Below are 14390 nucleotides of genomic sequence, written 5' to 3'. Positions count from 1 at the left end.
TATCTTTAAAGAGAACACTAATAATAACAACTAAAAAGTCTAAAAATGGTATTCAAAATTCAGTTTCATTTTTTAAATTCAGATAATTTCCTAAACGATGCGTATAGAAAAAATTATCCAGGGATGGATGTACGTAGCCTGCGCCCATACAGACAACTATCGCTACATTTAAGACCATATCTTAAAAAACTATTTCATCAGCTACACTGAGCTGTGTAGCTCAGTGGTTAGAGCGCTCGCCCAACAAGCGAGAGGTCTGGGGTTCAAGTCCCCGCACAGGCAGGTATGTCCGGAGTTTTTTCTCTGGTATATCTGCCTATGCATGTTATGTTTCCATTTGTAAATTCATGTTTAAATATGCTAGTGTGCGATGCGTAATTCTTCTTTCCCCTGTATATTGATATATTAAGAATAACGATTAAGCATCATTAATTTGATCTCGTGCGCTAGTTGTAATGTTTGAATGTTTCCATGTTCCAGTGTATGATGCGTAAGCCTCTTCCTCTGTTTGTATGATTATATTAGGCTGGCGGGTAAGCATCATTAATTGATCTCGTGCACTGGTGCGTAATGTGTTGTTTGTACTGTTCACCCTTGACTGCTCATATCCATAAGTACCAGACTTGAGTCCTGTTTATCAGGGACAGTCTGTGTAGCTCAGTGGTTAGAGCGCTCGCCCGACAAGCGAGAGGTCTGGGGTTCAAGTCCCCGCACAGGCAGGTATGTCCGGAGTTTTTTCTCTGGTATATCTGCCTATGCATGTTATGTTTCCATTTGTAAATTCATGTTTAAATATGCTAGTGTGCGATGCGTAATTCTTCTTTCCCCTGTATATTGATATATTAAGAATAACGATTAAGCATCATTAATTTGATCTCGTGCGCTAGTTGTAATGTTTGAATGTTTCCATGTTCCAGTGTATGATGCGTAAGCCTCTTCCTCTGTTTGTTTCATCTAACTTTAGGTGTTTTGCAAAAGGTACCTATTATTTCCAAAAAATCCTTTTTAGAAAGCCCTACGTTTCGGCTGTATTCTGCATTGCGTTGGGCTCATGCGGACAGGCTAATCACTCAGAACGTTACTGACCACCTTCGATCGATACATGTTGAAATGCTTTGAAATTAACTTTCTTGGTCAAATAAACAACAATAACTGTAATAATTATAATTAATGTCAGATAAAACCATTGTGTTTGGATATACCTTTTTAATATCCTGGTCTTAAAATTAAGTTGAAATTGTGTTTTTTTAATATTTAAACACACCTGAACTTGTGAGCTTTTTTGTTCGGGGGGGGGGGTGTATTAACATTTCGCTAAAGAAATATTTTTCCATTCCTATAAGACACATCGTAATATATATCATATAGTTTTGTTAAAATTTCCGTCGGTCGGTACGTCACGACTAGTTAGAGTGGTAATATTTCAGAGCTGGTAAGGAAAATAGCACTTCTTGGACGTGTGGACAGGCGCTATTTTAATTTTACACACTAAATATTATGGTTACGGTGATGTGTTTAGCTTTTCTGATAGTGCGAATCTGGAAGTGTGTAAATTTTGTTTGGAGTTTCATTAAAGGGTCAGTCCATATCAAAACAGATTGAGTGTACACACACCCTCTTGGATTTTGCTCTCCTTTGGCTCAGGGTACCTTTCATGGATCCCTAGGTGAGGTCACAAAAAAAAAATTCAAATTCCATTTCGTTTGCGAATGGCGGGCAATCAAAGTTTGGCGACCTCGACCAAAATTGGGAATTTAAGGGGTCCAAATGACAAAGTGCTCTCTTTGAGGGCACTTTCTTCTTAATGAATCAGTTGTGATCCTCTTTTTGAATGTGGTCACTCACTGGCTGTGTCTGAAATACCTAATGCCAAAAAAGAGAGATTTCGGAATTTCGTTGGGATTTCAGAGGGGTCAAAATCAGCACTTCGTACTGTTCAATCAAATTATCTTGATTTTGAAGGACCCATGATAATGTCACAGTGCACTTATAGGTCCTAATTATGTTCAGAATGGATTAACCATATGCCAATGTCTATGAGCAATTCAAAAAAAAGAGAAATTTCTAGACCCTACAGAATTTTAGGCCACCCCTAAAGTGGTTCAGCCACAAATGGCGCTTAAAATCGGCAAATTTTGACCCCTAATAACTTTAGGTGTACACCAGATATGAATTTCTAGTCTTTTGCATCTGAAAGAATGTAGTTTAATGTTACTAGGAACATAAGATTTGTTTTGTATTTTTTGTGTTTTAGTATTAAGTTGACGCTTTCAAAAATAGTCATTTTTGCCTAACATATACGATGCATACAGGATACGGTACAAAATGCCAATTTTAGTATAATATTTTTTTATATTTTTGATCACTTTATAGCCATTTGTATTATTTATCCTGATATTTCAAGTTGCTTTTGAGTCAAGTAATAAGAAAAACTACTTTCTAATCCTCTGTATGGATTTTTAAGGGGTCAAAAATGCACTTCCTGGCAACGATGCACATGCAAAGTACAGGTTATGGGGTCAAATGTTCAGAATGCTCCCAATTATGTCAAGTAATATATCAAATTACTCGTATGGTCATGAGGATTCCAAAAAATTTGTTATGTGTCAGACCTTTCAGGAGGGCGCTATGACGAAAAATGTTCATAGGTCAACGACCTTTTTGAATTCTGACCATAGTTAACAACGTCTGATTTTGGTAATTTTGGTGTCTAATTATATATGTTTTCTTGCATGAGAAATACAACTAAGCAAATTAATAAACTATACAAGGAACCGATGACCATCTTTTGCAACATGGCTGCCAAAAGCATCCATATTGTAATAAGACATGTAAGAAGGTCATTGGTTCCTTGTACAGTTTTTTAAGTTGCATAGTTGTATTTCTCATGCAAGAAAACATAATTAGACACCAAAATCACCAAAATCGGACGTTGTTAACTATGTAATAACAGGATAAATAAGACAATTTGCTATAAAGTGATCAAAAATAGAAAAAGGGTATGTTGAAATTGACATTTTGTACCCATAACCTGTACATTGTTAGTCAAAACTTGGGATATCTGGGACAATCAACTTAGAACCAAAACACGCAAGATACAAAACAAATCTTATGTTACTAGTAACAGTAGACTACATTCTTTCAGATGCAAAAGACTAGAAATTCATATCTGGTGTACACCTAAAGTTATTAGGTGTCAAAATTTGCCGATTTTAAGCGCCATTTGTAGCTGAACCACTTTAGGGGGGCCTAAAATTCTGTAGGGGGTCAAAAAATTTCTCTTTTTTTGAATTGCTCATAGACATTGGCACATGGTTAATCCATTCTGAACATAATTAGGACCTATAAGTGCACTGTGACATTATCATGGGTCCTTCAAAATCAAAGATAATTTGATTGAACAGTACGAAGTGCTGATTTTGACCCCCCCCCCTGAAATCCCAACGAAATTCCGAAATCAATCTTTTTGGCATTAGGCATTTCAGACACAGCCAGTGAGTGACCACATTCAAAAAGAGGGTCACAACTGATTTAATTAAGAAGAAAATGCCTCTCAAAGAGAGCTCTTTGTCATTTGGACACCTTAAATTCCCAATTTTGGTCAAGGTCGCCAAACTTAGATGGCCCGCCATTCGGAAACGAAATTGAATTTGAATTTTTTCTTGTGACCTCACCTAGGGGTCCATGAAAGGTACCCCTGAGCCAAAGGAGAGCAAAATCCAAGAGGGTGGGTGTACACTCAATCTGTTTTGATATGGACTGACCCTAAAAGCTTTTGAATCATTTATACTCCAATACAGTGTGGGCCAAAAACAACTTTACCCAATTTCAGCGGGTGGTTGCTCGAATTGTAGAAGAGCTATTCATAATATTATTACATATTCTAAATGTATATATTTCTAAAAGTATGTCATGAAGAAATGAAAGCAAAAGAAGCTAAAGTAACAAAATGGTGCTAGTTTTACGTCCGAGGGTCAAAAATCACTTTGTCCACACGTAATTCAATGGTATGTGTCTGATTGCTAAGAGTACGGCATACATATCGTCGGGTGCATCACATACTGGTCTATCTTGAATTTTTGACTTTTTTTGAGAAAATTGGTACATAGTTCTTTTTTACGGAGCTCTTCAAATACAACCAATTACAGACCTCAATTTTTACTAGATAATTAGTTATAAAATGTTTAATTAAAACTATCTATGATTTTTTCAAAATACGTATTTTCACATACTGATCTATCTCGAAAAAAACACGCATTTCTAGAAAATCGCAATTGAAAATCTTCGTATTAAGTTTACCTTTCTATAATTTAATTAGACTACGGATTTTCATGAAAGTGGTTTTAAATTAAAGCATACACTTAGCAGATTTATTTAAGTGGAATCTTTAATTATATTTACGTATGTAATATTGCTTAAAACTACACTTAAGTTGTAGTTCTGTATGTGAAATCGTTAATTTCCCGATATCGTATTGAAAGTGCATTACATACTGGTCTATCTCGAGATAGACCAGTATGTGATGCGTCTAAAAAATCACATCATTGTTCGCGAAATCGAGATAGCCCCAAGATAGACCAGTATGAAACGAATTTTAAATACGATATCGGGAAATTAACTATTTCACATACAGAACTACAACTTTAGTGTAGTTTTAAGCAATACTGCATACATAAATATAATTCAAAATTCCACTTAAATAAATTTGTTAAGTATATGCTTTAATTTAAAACCACTTTCATTAAAATCCATAGTATAATTAAACTATAGAAAGGTTAACTTAATACGAAGATTTTCAATTGCGATTTTCTCGAAATGCGTGTTTTTCGAGATAGACCAGTATGTGATGCGTCCGACGATATGCGTTAGGCATACATGTAATTGGTAAACACGTTTGGCTTGTATTTGGAAAAGTGATGATTGTTTTACATGCATGAAATAAATACAATCGATCTTAACCCCCATTAAATTGTCATGTACTCGAACTTCACTCCTGTAATTGACCAACAATTAGCATAAAAATTACACAATCACAAAGGTTTTATCTGGCGCAATTTTAGAATTTTAAATAGGCCTTCGTGCATTTTGTGACTGCATGGCTTATTTCTAAATAGGTTTGCAAGGTGTCAAGATAAGGCAATTCACAACACAAGAGATGACTTTTATGGCATATGAGGTATACTTAATTAAGAACAGAAAGCTTTTTGGTAGTGCTGAGTCAATTTTGGATTCGTTTCCCGAACGTAAGATCCCACCGAAACCTACCATAACTCTTCATACGAACAACTTTCACAACCTCGGAAGTGTGATGAATAGATGCAAAGCACGGAGCGGACGTCCAAGAACTGGTCGTTCAGCTGCAAATATTGCAGCGGATCAAAGGGAACTTGCAGCTAACCCCAGAGCTCGACGCAACAATTTGCCGAACATACCACCTGACCACGAACGCAATAACTTCAATAACTTCAAACTTTCTTGTAGATAACATTTCGTAATGACAAAAAAATCAGGTCTAAGGTTACAATTGCTTTGCGCATATTTGAAGAGAATTGTGTTTATCTTTGCAACGTGAAAGCTGCATATCATGACGAAATATCATAGTTTGACATTTAAATTGTTCATGTCCGATTTATTTGATTGTGTTATATAAAATTGCTGAACACATTTGTGCGTATATACTGAGTGGTTCTCATTCTTTATCGAACTCGCCATTGCAAGTGATGCGACGCGACAGTTAGCAGGCCTTTGCGTGGACAAAGTTAATTTTGACTCTTTGATTTAAAACTAGCGTCACGTTTTTAATTTAATACTTTTTTGGATAGTTTTTTCACCAAATACTTTAAAGAAGATGTTCTTTACGAATATGTGAAAACAATTTGCAGCAGACTTTCCAATTTTGAGATATGAACCTTTTAAATTGGGTAAAGTTGTTTTTGGCCCACTCTGTATATACATCCCGATTGGGCATACATAAACATTAACTGGTCAAGTAATTATGTTTCTTTAGCACAAACATATTTCAAGACAATATGATGAGCTACCTGGAGCACGGCGCCACACCTCCTTTAGCTAATAATAGTTGTGCTATATTCTTGTAATATCATCCCTATACGGTGTTTTTTTCAGCAAGACCGCGGGTGATGGTCAGGATACATTACCATTTTATGAGTGAAAATGGTGGATGGTAATTTCTATCAATGTGGCAAAATATAAAACAACAAATTCTACTAAATGCTGACATGTAAAAGTTATGAAGTGTAAGGTTAATTATTCAAGTAAAATGAGTCGACAGTAAGAACAAATAAGCCCAGTACTGGATCAACAATGATAGCACGTAACATAAGATTAAATGAATGATTTTATTCTGCGCACAGAAACTATCCGAAAGACTTGAATAACAAATCATAAGTTTAAAGTGTCACTTTTAGAATTGGATTTAGTCCATTCAAATGGTGGTAATTTTGTGTCGCATTGGATTAGATTCAATACATTGTCATATTAATCTAAAGTTACAAGAAAGGGGATAGCCCGGGGAATAGGTGGTTTGTAGCTTGTCACTTATGTGGCTGCTGCTGCCCCGTGGCGTCCATTTACACTCTGGCCCCTCAAAACATATAGGAAAATTGACCACAACCATGACAACATGATTAAAATATAAAACATGATTCTTTGTCCAAGACATGGGTTGTCATTCTTGGCAATTCATTGTCTGAAACTGAACGAATCTCAAAAAAATGTCTTCATTGTCTTGTCAAGCAGTAACTCGTGTTTGTTATTTACGTAACACTTTATAAACACAGGTGCTGTACTACGAATATGATAGAAAAGTGCATATTTTCCCAGTTGAACTTAAGTGATTGTGTTCCTTAGAAGCCTCTTGAGTGTCTCGTCCTCGTTCAAGCATGTTTTCATTGTGTTTATATTTCTATCAGTTTATTTGTGTGAACTTATCATAGGCCCTCAGCCACTGCATAAAGGTCGCCCTTCTCTTACACAAAAATGCAATTGCTCTGAAGCCTGCCATAGAGCTTTTGCCCTGACTGCACCGTCACTGTTGAATGAGCTCCCAAAAGAGTTCACTGGCATTCAATCGATTGAAGACCGCTTTAAGAAATATCTCTACAGTCGTCTCTTCAGTTAGCACTCCTGTTTAGTGCTATGTGGAATGGATATTGATTCAAATATATTCTGTAATAGTCTTCCTTTGCTGATTTTTTCGATGTACTGAATAAAAAAGCAACTAGTCCGCATGACAAGAATCAAACCTACTCCCCTTCTAAAAGTAACCTATTCTGGATTAAAGTAACATGTCCATTTATTTTATGTCTTACTTTTGTTTTGGTATATTAATGCTTAGTATTTATTATCAGTGGTGTACTGGACAACATTTCTAAAGTTTATAAAATAACAAAATCGTTCAGCTGACCAAATGCAAAAATTATTTAACATGAAGGTATACGCAAGATGCCCACAAATATTTGCAATTTTAATGCTGAAATTAACCAAAATAATGTTAACTGTGCGGTCCGGTTATTTAGAGTCTTTATGTCTGGTATTTCGCCCCCTGCCTTTTCCGATTGGTATTTTACGCTTCCAAAATCAGAGCAATTCGAGAAATTCGTTCTGACCATAAAATATGTTGATGTCGTCGGCAGTTTCCATAAAAATATCAAAGTTGTCATAAAGATTACAGGAGCTGCTTCAATTTGTCATAATAATAATGAGGGGCTTAATGTAAAAACGACCTATCCCACATTTGGGTTATTTTGAGAAAACAGGACTTTTGTGTGTGGATTTTTAATACAATACATAACAATTTCACATCTTAAACATTGATTTAACAACTTTACCAAGTTACATTCATGATGATTCATGTTTGTAATAATGACCTTTGATGACCTTTACATTTTACCAAAATGTGGGATAGGTCGTTTTTATATTGAGCCCCTCTCTAAGATTTAAAGAGTCTTCCTCGCTTTTAAACTGTGATAACCCTAGGTTTCTTGAGGCAGCACGGCGCTTAAACCATCAGCCAACCAATCTCAAATAAGATTTCAAATGACGAAACAATTATCGAAATATTGTTTTTAGTCGCATGAGGGATGTTACTTCATTAATTGTTTAATATAATACGGTATATGGGTTTATCTTTATGAAAATATTTTTGTTTTAATTCTTAATTGTTTTTATATGCAAAGAGGAGGTTCAAGTATAAACATGTGCTAACTGCGTGACATGTAATACGGAATAGAAATAATTGAAAGCTAAATCTATTATGGGACTAAACAGTGTGTTTTAACATGGCTTTGCCGCGGTCTTGATAGTAAAACAAGATCATTCCCACTAGAAGCATACAATTGGACGATTTTTACTTAATTCAATATAGCGATAGGCGGTAGTAAAGAGACATTAACCTTCGTCCTGTAGTATAAACTACGGAGGGCTGATGCAAGCAAAAGGTACATGGGCCTCTTCCATCCAGTGATACCAAAATAAGTATAAAAATTCCTCACATAATATCGATATGTCGTCATAATGTGAGCGCGACATCACAAAATTGGACAATTCTGGCGATGACAAAAGAATAGAGCAAAATGAAAACCATGGTCAATTTGTTATAGTCGGTCCTGGGGTAAAAATGTTATCACGAATGAGCGCAAAGGATGGATTTGATTAAATCTGGTCAATCAAATATACTTGACGGACGAATCGACGTTTCGACTGAAACCTTCAGCTGGAGTTTCAGCTGGGTTGTGATGCAAATGACCTTGAGTCAACAATACATATGTCTGGCAGTGGCTTAACTAGTGTGTGTGTGGGGGGGGGGGGGCAACGTGCCCCGGGCGCCACCCTTAGAGGGGCGTCACATTGCCCAATTCAGCGATGAAAGTCAGAATGTTCAGCACAAAATCAATTGAAAGAACATTTTAAGACCGATATCCAACTTCTAGTAATCAAAATTAATTAGTGGTAGGCCTTATTTTGTCTAATTGTTTGTTTCAATAATTGGAGGGGCGCCATTATATTCTCGGGTGGGGGAAGGGGTAGGGGTGCTAATTTTGATTCTTGCCCCGGGCGCTACCAATCCTAGTTACGCCACTAATGTCTGGTTGATTATGTTGGTCAAAATCTTAATTTCAACATACCCAGATGAATGAGAGCCTACACATTCCAACGGATGGATCTCTATAATATTAGCGTATATTATTTTGGCGTGAACACGCGGGTTTTTTAATGCCTTCTTAGTTCAAAGGTTAATAAGCAGAGCACAGATAGCACGACGCGATAAAACGTTACTAGCAAGAAGTATTATTAATATCCCGGTTATCACAAAAGATGACACAATATTTATGAAATTTAAATGTAATCTGGCTATCAATTATGTGTTACTATTTCACTAATTTCACTAATTTCTGAGTTCTGAGAACTCAAAATATATAATAGGCCAGTCAAAATAATAAAAAATAATGGGTAAATCCATCACTAATTGCAACAGAATCCATTTAATCACCATTCATTTCAGAAAAAAAACCCAAAACAATTAAACTAGGGGTCACCAAAACGCAATTCCACCGTGCTGACACAAGGAACACGAACATTTGAAATCTGCACTAGGTGCTTGTGGATACCGCAAATGAACCTTGGAGAAAGCGCTTCACAAGTCAAACTCGTCAACAAAGGACGACGCTTCACATACACCATCAGCATGGAAGGAGAAACGACGACACAACGCTACCATCCCCTATGTGTCAAAGTTTGCAGAATTTTTCGAGGATACCAAACATAGTGTCATCGCCCCGATATCTTCATGAGGCCCCACGACAGGGTGTTAATTCCGATTTCGGAGTCCGATATTGGAGTTATCAATATTATTGGGAACAATCCGTAGTTATCTAAATTAGTCGTAACAAACTGGAGTTATCAAAATTATTTGGAACAATCCGGAGTTCTCAAAATTAATCGGAACAATCCGGAGTTACTGGAATCAGTCAGAATAATCTGGAGTTATCGAAATCAGTCGGAACAATCCGGAGTTATCAGAATTAGTCGGAACAATCCGGAGTTATCGGAATTAGTTGGATCAATCCGGAATTAGTTGGAATAATCCGGAGTTATCGGAACAATCCAGAGTTAATGGAATTAGTCGGAACAATGCGGAGTTATAGGAATTAGTTGGAACAATCCGGAGTTATCATAATTAGTCGGGACAAGATAGAGTTATCGGAATAGTTTGGAACAATTTGGATTGAATTATAGAAATTAGCCAGAACAATATGTAGTTAGAATTAGCCATAACAAAATTTAATTTAACAGTAATCTTTTGTCCGGCTGAGAAGCATACAAAAGATTACTCGCTTCAAAGTACGCCCTCTCCTTTTTTCCCCCGCCATATTTCAAAAAGGCTTATTAGAATGGATACCTTAAAAGACACATAAAATATTAAAACATGACAGACTTTTTATACATAACAAGCGAAGTGGTACTTTAGCACTTTTTACATATAAATAACAAGGAAATGAGCTGCGTTTTGGCAAACAAGAGAAACATAAATAAACATTAACAAATAGCAATAATTGTAGAATATTATGGGAAAATCAGCATTTTGAAAATTGACCCAATTTGTGTGTATGTAGGTCCTGTTGCAAATGATCAGATATGTTGTGTAACAAATGGTTGAGGTGGTTATCGATAAAAACTCTGAAACTCATTCAAGTATTGAACTCAGTAGCGTAGCCAGGGGGAGGCAGAGTGACAAAAAATGAAAGAAAAAAGTGCCCCTCTGACAAAAAGTAAAAGGAAAAATCAGGAGGGCAAAGGAAAAGAAAAGGGCAAGGAGCCCTTTTCTACCGAAATTCTGCCTGAAAAAACACAATTTTCCACGCTACGCGCGCATATTGCTGAGATTAAGCCCTTTCCATCCTGATAATGGGCGAAAATAGTGCAAAATACCAATTTTTGCGCGCTACACGCGCACATCGTCCCAATAAAGTACTTTGCCTCTATGTATTGTATGATGCAACTGTAATTTTTTTCGTCTGTGCCCCAAAAATTTTATTTTGCCCCCCCGACCAAAAAAGCTGGCTACGCCCCTGATTGAACTGATTTGCAATTAAATTCTAAGAAACATTTATAGAGAAGAAGCATAATTGTTTTATACGAAGCACTGACAACTGATCAGGAATGGGGAAGCATGTGCAGTGATTTGCTTTACATTTATTGTGCTGCTCTGTTGTATATTCATTGCATGACTTTTATGACAAGTTCATAATAATTATGCAATTTTAGAGTTCATTTTAGTCGCATTTAAAATACAGAGTAATTCAGTGTTCCAATGCTTTAAATATCCTGTGTGTGTTGGGTGAAGTGGGGGAGGGTGTGTGTTGGTGACAGCTGTATGTTTTGAGCTCCTGAGGTTTTGGGCTCAGGTCTTGGGTTTGTTTGTGATGGTTTGTTTGAATTGCCAGAACTCATTGAGACTCAAAATTTGGAATTATAGGGACGTATAGGAGTTATACTCGGAATTAAAGGAATATTTGGAAATTAGTATGGACTTGGAGGGACTTACAATATTACATGGACTTGCCTGACTTATTTGGAGTTACTTAGAATTAGAGGAATACTATGGAATTATGGGGACTTTATGGACTTATTAGGAGTTATTCGGAATTAGTTAGGAATAATATGGACTTATAAGGACTTACTGGACTTATTAGGAGTTATTCGGAATTAGTTGGGAAAAATATGGTCTTATAAGGACTTAATTGACTTATTTGGAGTTATTTAGAATTACAGGAATATTTGGGAATTATATGGACTTATAAGGACTTACCGGACTTACTCGGAATTAGTTGGGAGTAATATGGACTTAGATGGAATATTAAGGAATAACTGGAATAATGGGAATTACACCCTGTCATGGGGCCTTTCATGGCTGAAATCGCCATGATGGTAGAGCGAATCCACTTGTTCTTCAATAGTCACGCATTTTGTTCCGACCTGTTTAAAAGTTTTTAGACGCATAATGGGCCGAGGGACATCCGACTAAGGCTATTTACAATAGCCCGGTGACTGACCTCTGTAGATCTCAGTGAGCCTGGTACGTCATCTGCATTTGAATGCACCAGTTGTCCACATTGCGCTTGTAACGTGATATGTTTCGTTACCCCGATTGTTTACGAATGAGGGCAGCTGTCATTTTTTTCTGTTCTGCACATATAATATCTGAATTTTTGTCAGTTTTTGATTTCAAAACGCACGGATAGGATGTAAAACGTCGCCAGAACAATAAGTAAGGCCAATTGACCAGATTTTAATTATCAATTTGATACCTTAGCCTTATAGTGAGAAGAATAAACAAATGCACCAATGAGATTTGGTTTATTATCAGTTTAGAGTAAGACGTTGTAAAAACTAGATAACATTGGACCTAAATAAGATTTAAGATGATTTGAACGATCTTACAGTGATTGCACCTGCACCGGCCTATTCAAAGAGTCCCGATGGCACAACACGACATACCTACCAATACACTGGGTCATTAGCTCTTACGAGATTCAATCAAAATATCGCTAATTCTGCGAAACAGGTCTAATGGACATAACGTAATTCTGATCACGAATGTTACTAAATGCGTCGAACAGTGCTATTAATAATAACGGCTTCAGTTACGTTACATGTATGTTGACAGCATTAACCTTTCTTTCTTTCTTTCTTTCTTTTTTTCTTTTTTTTTCTTTCTTTTTTCTTTCTTTTTTTTTTTCTTTCTTTCTTTCTTTCTATCTTTCTTTCCTTTTTCTTTTTCTTTCTTTCTTTCTTTCTTTCTTTTTTTTTTCTTTCTTTCTTTCTTTCTTTCTTTCTTTCTTTCTTTCTTTCTTTCTTTCTTTCTTTCTTTTTTTTCTTTCTTTTTTCTTTCTTTCTTTCTTTCTTTCTTTCTTTCTTTCTTTCTTTCTTTCTTTCTTTCTTTCTTTCTTTCTTTCTTTCTTTCTTTCTTTTCTTTCTTTCTTTCTTTCTTTCTTTTTTGTCTTCCTTTATTTTCTTGTCACGCTGTCTAGTCGTCAATGCGCCGACTCATAGTGGTTAGGTTAATGATATCTTAGAGATGCCATCCGATATAATAATAGAATCGGGTATGGAGCTCCATAATATACTTCTCCCCTTTCGTGAATCGACAGCGACGATTTGTTAGCATTCTTAGATATACTAAAAGTATATGGTTGCCATGCAATACAAAACGCGAAAAAAAAATTGGGGGTGGGGGTGTTAGCCCTATATTAGCTTACTTAACGTGATCTCCTTTTTTACGTTATCGGTGTGGTTTTTATTGCCTTAGCAAGCGCTTCCTTTTTACTTTCCTGTCTTTTTTTCAATTGTCATGGCATAAATGTTTGTCTCTGCCTGCAAGCAACGAAACCATCTTGTATAGTAACATTAAAATGAAAAATTGGATACAATGCCTCATGATAAAGTAGCATGTTAAGATTAATATGACTAGGCATGCTAAAGGACTGTCAAAATGACAAACCACTAAACACATTCAAAACCACAATGCTAGTATGGCAAGTTGTGGTTTCCATAGTACTTTGTAACAATGCCATAAAGAGTTATTATTATTACTTTAACCACGCATTCAATTTTAGTATTTGCATAATGTACAAAGTGAGTTTCATTGTCGTGTATGGTGTATTCATAGCTGATATAATATGACGCGAAGCGCATTTCATATGATGACAATTTGAATTAAACCTGATTTTCTGTTCCTGACATGTCCATCCCAGTTAAAAACTACCAATACTGTCACTCATACGAGTTGACATACACTCAATCCTTTTCAGTTTTGGTTTTGGTCTAAAGTAACTGTCTAAAATGAGGCAAAATTTTAAATTGAACTTTGGAATTTGAAAAGTTAAAATCCCATTGGGTCTAAGGCTGTGCTAACACTTTTCTTTGATGACTTTGACCAAAATTGTTATTTTTTCAAATATCTTAAAAATACAAGAATCTAAGCTAATTGAAGTTGAATTTATTACTCCATTGTTAAGCAAAAAGAGTTTGGTATTTGACTAATGAGGTAGCGGCGCTTTTCCCAAATCAACAAAAACCGCTCTACCTCATTGGCTAAAAACCAATCGCTATCGGTCAGCGATGTAGTATAAATTCAGCTTTAGGTGTTATGATTGGAAACAAGATCTGCTTCTGTTTTTAATCCCCTGGTTTGTGTTTTCTGAACAAAAGAGAAATTAAAACTCCGAATTAGAAACGAGGGGATGTTACTCTATCTTTAGCTGACATAAGATAGCGACCAAAATCAATATTTGAGAAGAGTTACATGAGAAACAACGCTTATATAGATGAATTACAGTTTATTTTATGTTGCTTATTGAAACAGATGT

The 14390-nt window shown here is 35.9% G+C and overlaps 1 non-coding gene across 1 annotated transcript; it reads left to right on the top strand.

Annotated features, from left to right (window-relative positions):
• Positions 1 to 209: 209 nt before the first annotated feature.
• Positions 210 to 282, top strand: Trnav-aac (transfer RNA valine (anticodon AAC)). The gene has a single exon. It is a non-coding gene; the product is annotated as a tRNA-Val (tRNA).
• The last annotated feature ends 14108 nt before the right edge of the window (positions 283 to 14390 follow it).

This window comes from Amphiura filiformis, chromosome 20, assembly GCF_039555335.1.
Source record: "Amphiura filiformis chromosome 20, Afil_fr2py, whole genome shotgun sequence".
NCBI lineage: Eukaryota > Metazoa > Echinodermata > Ophiuroidea > Amphilepidida > Amphiuridae > Amphiura > Amphiura filiformis.
The sequence above is the reverse complement of the archived record's forward strand: the minus strand, read 5'-3'. Positions and strand labels throughout refer to the sequence as shown.